The sequence below is a fragment of the Moschus berezovskii genome, chromosome 25, assembly GCF_049115385.1.
Source record: "Moschus berezovskii isolate FMDL1 chromosome 25, NW_MosBer_1.0, whole genome shotgun sequence".
Lineage (NCBI taxonomy): Eukaryota > Metazoa > Chordata > Mammalia > Artiodactyla > Moschidae > Moschus > Moschus berezovskii.
Genome location: NC_142484.1, coordinates 48673281 through 48680534, shown reverse-complemented (window position 1 = coordinate 48680534; position 7254 = coordinate 48673281). Strand labels below are relative to the sequence as shown.

Below are 7254 nucleotides of genomic sequence, written 5' to 3'. Positions count from 1 at the left end.
GCCTCCATCCCTCCAGGCAGCCAACATGTGTGCTTCACAGAAAAATAACAATAACAGGGCCACAAAATACAACAGCTAGAATTACAGAAGTCCATTCATCCAAGGGCGGCAGGAAGGTGGTGGGAGGCAGGCAGGGGAAGTGGGAGGGGAAATGGCGCAGGGAGAAGGGGTATTCAAGTCAGTCCAGGCACGGGGCTGGCAGACACTAGAAAAGACTCGCTAGTGTTTAAAATCCATACTGGTGTCAGGAAGATTCTGCCTTACCTGCACCAGAGGCAAAAATCCAGATTCCTCAGAGAGAAGGGAGTGTGAGCAAGGCTCTTGGCAGGCGGGCCCTGCCTCCCCTGGGAGGGGTGGAGGGGAGCTGGCGTCCTTCCAGCCCGGCCGGCCCCTCCGGGTGGCCGGCGACCCCCTCCGCGGCCCGCAGCAGCCTTCAGTTTGGCAGCAGGTGGTGCGGAGAGGGGAGCTTTTCCCTCAGCAGTGGAACTCCTTAGGGCCGCTCGCAGGTAGACCGGCTTGTGGAAAGAGGCTGTTGCTTACCACCAAGGAGAAGAGGCGCCCTGGCAAAGCTGTGCATTGCGGGTCCTTGCTTCACTGGTGATGAATGGAGGAAAGAGGGCAGAGAAGAGGATACCCTGATGCCGCGGGAGGACTGCCTTGTGAGAAAGCCGGGCTAACCCATCCAAAGTGGCCAGGCCGGTTCCTTTCTGTGTCTGACAGCCGCGCGCATTTCGATTCCTGCAGGAGGAAGAAGGCCTCAAGCAAGAGGCTGAAGAGCGTGTCAGCAACGCCAGGGAACGGGGGAGGCCTCCTCCCGGATAGCTCGAGTGCCTCAGCTATGTCCTGAAAGCAAATTGCACCAAGGACTTTGGTGAGCACAGCGAGGGGGAGCATCCAGACAGCACTGAAAACTGACATGAGGAAGAGCCCCAGCCACCAGCAGACATCCCCGGGTAGTGACAGACCACCAAGACGGATCACCCAGATCACCAATCTGGGCTGCTTCTGACTGAAGGACAGGAATAAACGCTCGATAAAACAAGAGGAGCTGGACCCAGACGACTCCGCCCTTCCAAGCGCAGCAGTGAAAATCTCTGCCAACAGCACGTGGCTCACCCCCCGGCTCCCCCGCTAGCTCTGGGCTCTTCTGTGAGCCAGGACACCTCTTGCCCTTATCCGAAGCCGCTTCTCTCTTTTGCTGAATTCGAGCATCCAGCTTTGAGAGGGCACAGACTCCTCAGATGGCGTCTTTGATTTCCCCTGGCAAGGTCCTGCGGAAAGGTTTGACCCTGTCCGCCATCTCTTTACCGCCCAAACTCTCAACGACACGAGGCAGAGAGCAGTGTCCCCAGACCTTCCATCGGGAAGGACCGCGCAGCTTCGCCGCGGCTCCAGCCGAGCCCCCGCGGCCCGCCGCCTCTCCGAGGCCTCTGTGCCTCTGTCCCTCCGCCAGGCCCCACGCGCCCCCTTCCTTTCCGACATCCAGGGAGACTTTCTGCGCAGCGTCTTGGGGAGGTCTCCTGACTGAGGATGAGAAACGTGTGGTCTCCTGTCCTCTGTGCAGGGCGCAGCCTCCGCCCCCAACCGTCCTGCTATTTTCTTCTTGGAGTATCTTCTCCTAAACAGTTGGAAGCCAGAGACATCAAGTCTAACACACACAGCCAAAAGTAACTGTCACACAACTGATTCAATAAAACTGTGAAATGGGCTCACTTGATTTTCTTTGCTTTCATGACTTGCCGTTCTTGTAACATCTTTTAATTTCCTCATTTATTTGTCCTCATTATTAATTTCCTCATTTATTTATTGAGCACTCACTATCTGCTGGTATTAAAACATCTTAGAAAGTATTAAAAATTTTACTGACTTACTTGAGTCTGTGCTGGTTCCTCACTGCTGCACGAGCTTTTCTCTAGTTGCAGTGTGCGGGCTTCTCACTCAGGAGGCTTCTCTTGCTGTGGAACGTGGGCTGCAGGTGCACAGGCTTCCGTAGTTGCAGCATGTGGGCGCAGTAGTTGCAACTTGCAGTCTCCAGGCACAAGGGCTTCAGTAGTTGCAGCTCCCGGGCTCTGGAGCACAGGCTCAGTAGTTTTGCCGCTCGGGCTTAGTTGCTCCGAGGCATGTGGGATCTTCCCGGATCAGGGATTGAATCTGTGTCTCCTATACTGGCAGGTGGATTTTTCACCGCGAAGCCACCAGGGAAGCCCAGAAAATATTTTGATGTTATTTGTTTATTTCATTACTTGTTTAAAGTTTAGTCGCTCAGTCGTGTCTGACTCTTCGCGACCCCATGGACTGCAGCCCACCAGGCTCCTCTGTCCATGGGATTTTCCAGGCAAGAGTACTGGAGTGGGTGGCCATTGCCTTCTCCAGAGGATCTTCCCAACTCAGGGATCGAATGCGGGTCTCCCACATTGTAGGCAGACGCTTTACCATCTGAGCCACCAGGGAAGTCCTATCATTACTTGTTTACTTACTTAAAAATGAATATCTATCCATTCTTTTAAGTGTCAAGCTAGGTTATGGTGTTGCACTAATAAACAAGACAAATGTATCTATAGTCCAAGAGTATGGTCTGTAGTCAATGTGTTGCCTTCCCCGGGATATCTGCTTTTAAACTAATTCAGATTGCAGAATAAAAGACTTTGAACTGTAGGATATTGAAAGAAACCTTTTTCTCTACCCTCTTATATGTGTCTGGGGCCTGAGGATTAAACTGACAAAAGACAGATTAATGCACAAGTGGGGAAAATGGGGTGGGGATAAATTGGGAGACTAGGATATATATATATATATATATATATATATATATATATATATATACACTATGTATCAAATGGGCTTCCCAGATGGCACTAGTGGTAAAGAACCTGCCTGTCAATGCAGGAGATTTAAGAGATGTGTGTTTGATCCCTGGATCAGGAAGATCCCCTGGAGGAGGACACAGCAACTCACTCCAGTATTCTTGCCTGGAGAATCCCATGGCCAGAAGAGCCTGGCAGATTATAGTCCATAGGGTCACAAAGAGCCGGACATGATTGAAGTGACTTAGCACATGCATAAAATAAGTAACTAATGAGAACTTATTGTTGCACAGGGGGAAAAAAAGAACATACAATCTGTTTGTAGGACATATATTAAATTCACCTTAAAAATGCATTTGACAAAACATGGTTCACTGGAGAAGAGAATAGCAAACCACTTCAGTATTCCTGCCTTGAGAACCCCATGAACAGTATGAAAAGGCAAAAAGATAGGACACTGAAAGATGAACTCCCCAGATCGGTAGGTGCCCAATATGCTACTGGAGATCAATGGAGAAATAACTCCAGGAAGAATGAAGAGATGGAGCCAAAGCAAAAACAACACCCAGGTGCGGATATGACTGGTGATGGAAGCAAGGTTGGATGTTGTAAAGAGCAATATTGCATAGGAACCTGGAATGTTAGGTCCATGAATCACAGCAAATTGGAAATGGTCAAACAGGAGATGGCAAGAGTGAATGTAGACATTTTAGGAATCAGTGAACTAAAATAAACTGGAATGGGTGAATTTAACTCAGATGACCATTATATCTACTTCTGTGGACAGGAATCCCTTAGAAGAAATGGAGTAGCCATCACAGTAAACAAAAGTCTGAAATGCAGTACTTGGATGCAATCTCAAAAACAAGAGAAGGATCTCTGTTCATTTCCAAGGCAAACCATTCAATATCACAGTAATCCAAGTCTATGCCCCAACCAATAATGCTGAAGAAGCTGAAGTTGAACGGTTCTATGAAGACCTACAAGACCTTCTAAAACTAACATCCCCAAAATATGTCTTTTTCATTATAGGGGACTGGAATGCAAAAGCAGGAAGTCAAGAGATACCTGGAGTAACAAGTAAATTTGGCCTTGGAGTACAAAATGAAGCAGGTCAAAGGCTAACAGTTCTGCCAAGAGAATGCACTGGTCATAGCAAACACCCTCTTCCAACAACACAAGAGAAGACCATCACTAGATGGCCAATACCAAAATCAGATTGATTATATTCTTTGCAGCCAAAGATGGAGAAGCTCTATGCTGCTGCTGCTGCTGCTAAGTCACTTCAGTCATGTCCAACTCTGTGCGACCCCAGAGATGGCAGTCCACCAGGCTCCTCCATCCCTGGGATTCTCCAGGCAAGAACACTGGAGTGGGTTGCCATGTCCTTCTCCAATGCATGAAAGTGAAAAATGAAAGTGAGGTCGCTCAGTTGTGTCCGACTCTTCGTGACCCCATGGACTGCAGCCTACCAGGCTCCTCCGTCCATGGGATTTTTCCAGGCAAGAGTACTGGAGTGGGTTGCCATTGCCTTCTTCTTGGAGAAGCTCTATACAGTAAGCCAAAACAAGACCGGGAGCTGACTGTGGCTCAGAACATGAACTCCTTATTGCCAAATTCAGACTGAAATTGAAGAAAGTAGGGAAAACCACTAGATCATTCAAGTAAGACCTAAATCAAATCCCTTACAGTTATAAGGTGGAAGTGAGAAATAGATTCAAGGGTTTAGATCTGATAGAGTGCCTGAAGAACTGTGTATGGAGATTCATGACATTCTACAGGAGGCATTGATCAAGACTATCCACAAGAAAAAGAAATGCAAAAAAGTAAAATGGTTGTCTGAGGAGACTTTACAAATAGCTGAGAAAAGAAGAGAAGCTAAAGGCAAAGGAGAAAAGGATAGATATACCCATTTGAATGCAGAGTTCCAAAGAATAGCAAGGAGAGATAAGAAAGGCTTCCTCAGCGATCACTGCAAAGAAATAGAGGAAAACAATAGAATGGGAAAGACTAGAGATCTCTTCAAGAAAATTAGTGATACCAAGGGAACATTTCATCCAAAAATGGACACAATAAAGGACAGAAATGGTATGGACCTAACAGAAGCAGAAGATATTAAGAGGTGGCAAGAATACACAAAAGAACTATACAAAAAAGATATTCAGGACCCAGATAATCACAATGGTGTGATCACTCACCTAGAGCCAGACATCCTGGAATGTGAAGTCAAGTGGGCCTTAGGACGCATCACTACGAACAAAGCTAGTGGAGGTGATGGAATTCTAGTTGAGCTATTTCAAATCTTGAAAAATGATGCTGTGAAAGTGCTGCACTCAATATTCCAGCAAATTTGGAAAACTCAGCAGTGGCCACAGGACTGGAAAATGTCAGTTTTCATTCCAATCCCAAAGAAAGGCAATGTCAAAGAATGTTCAAACTACCACACAATTGCACTCATTTCCCAAGCCAGCAAAGTAATGCTCAAAATCCTCCAAGTCAGGCTTCAACAGTATGTGAACCATGAACTTCTGGATGTTCAAGCTGAATTTAGGAAAGACAAAGGAACCAGAGATCAAATTGTCAACATCCACTGGATCACTGAAAAAGCAAGAGAGTTCCAGAAAAACATCTACTTCTGCTTTATTGACTATGTCAAAGCCTTTGACTGTGTGGATCACAACAAACTGTGGAAAATTCTTCAAGAGATTAGAATACCAGACCACCTCACCTGCCTCCTGAGAAGTCTGTGTGCAGGTCAAGAAACAACACTTAGAACTGGGCATGGAAAATCAGACTGGTTCCAAATCAGGAAAGAAGTACATCAAGTTTGTGTATTGTCACCCTGCTTATTTAACTTATATGCAGAGTACATCATGCAAAATGCCAGGCTGAAGGAAGGACAAACTGGAGTCAAGATTCCTGGGAGAAATATCAGTGACCTCAGATATGCAGATGACACCACCCTTATGGCAGAAAGCGAAGAAGAACTAGAGAGCCTCTTGATGAAAGTGAAAGAGGAGAGTGAAAACGTTTGCTTAAAACTTAACATTCAGAAAACTAAGATCATGGCATCTGGTCCCGTCACTTCATGGCAAATAGATGGGGAATCAATGGAAACAGTGAGAGACTTTATTTCTGGGCTCCAAAATCCCTGCAGATGGTGACTGCAGCCTTGAAATTAAAAGACGCTTGCTCCTTGGAAGAAGTGCTATGACTAACCTAGAAAGCATATTAAAAAGCAGAGACATTACTTTACCAACAAAGCTCTGTCCAGTCAAAGCTACGGTTTTTCCAGTAGTCATGTATGGATGTGAGAGTTGGACCATAAAGAAAGCTGAGTACTGAATAATGGATGTTTTTGAACAGTGGTGTTGGAGAAGACTCTTGAGAGTCCCTTTGACTGCAAGGGGATCCAACCAATCAATCCTAATCAGGCCTGAGTGTTCATTGGAAGGACTGGTGCTGAAACTGAAACTCCAACACTTTGGCCACCTGATGTGAAGAACTGACTTATTGGAAAAGTCCCTGATGCTGGGAAAGATTTAAGGCAGGAGGAGAAGGGTTCGACAGAGGATAAGATGGATGGATGGCATCACCGACTCAATGGACATGAGTTTGAGCAAGCTCTGGGAGTTGGTGATGGACAGGGAGGCCTTGCGTGCTGCAGTCCATGGGGTCGCAAAGAGCTGGACACAACTGAGCTACTGAACTGAAAAATGCATTTCAGTCAACACTAGGTACAGACAAATACTGTTTGATTCCACTTAGAGTCAAATTCATAGAGTCAGAAAGGACATTGGGAGATGCCAGGGTTTCGGGTGCTGGGAGTGGCAATGGGGGAAGGGGGACTTGGTGTTTAGTGGGGACAGAGTTTCTGTTTAGAAGAATGAAAAATTTAGCAGATGAGTGAAAGGTGAGAGTTGCACAACAATGAGAACGTACTTCGTGCCACTGAGCTTTACAGTCCAATATGGTTGAAGTATGCTTTCTATTATGTGACTTTCACCAACATAAACAACATTTTAAAAAAGACAGATTAAGAGGAGAAAAGTCACACACAAATTTTATTTCATGGTAATATTTTATTTTTTACATGCACAGAGACCTTCACAGAAAAATGAAGACTCAACAAGGCAGTTAAACCTGGGGGCTTATATCCTATTGTATCAAAGGGCAATATATTTATAGAAAAATGTCAAGACAAGGGCAATAAATCGTGGAAAGATAAATATTTGAAAGTGAAAGTCACTCAGTCGGGTCTGACTTTTTTGTTACCCCATGGACTGTAGCTCACCAGGCTCCACTGTCCATGGAATTCTCCAGGCAAGATTACTGGAGTGGGTAGCCATTCCCTTCTCTAGGGGATCTTCTTGACTCAGTGATTGAACCTTGGTCTTCTGCATTGCAGACAGATTCTTTACTTTCTGTGTCAACAGGTTCACTCTATGTA

The 7254-nt window shown here is 46.0% G+C and overlaps 1 pseudogene; it reads right to left on the bottom strand.

Moving 5' to 3' along the window:
• Nucleotides 1-506: 506 nt before the first annotated feature.
• LOC129548573 (etoposide-induced protein 2.4 homolog pseudogene) lies at nucleotides 507-1315 on the bottom strand (annotated as a pseudogene).
• Between the last annotated feature and the right edge of the window lie 5939 nt (nucleotides 1316-7254).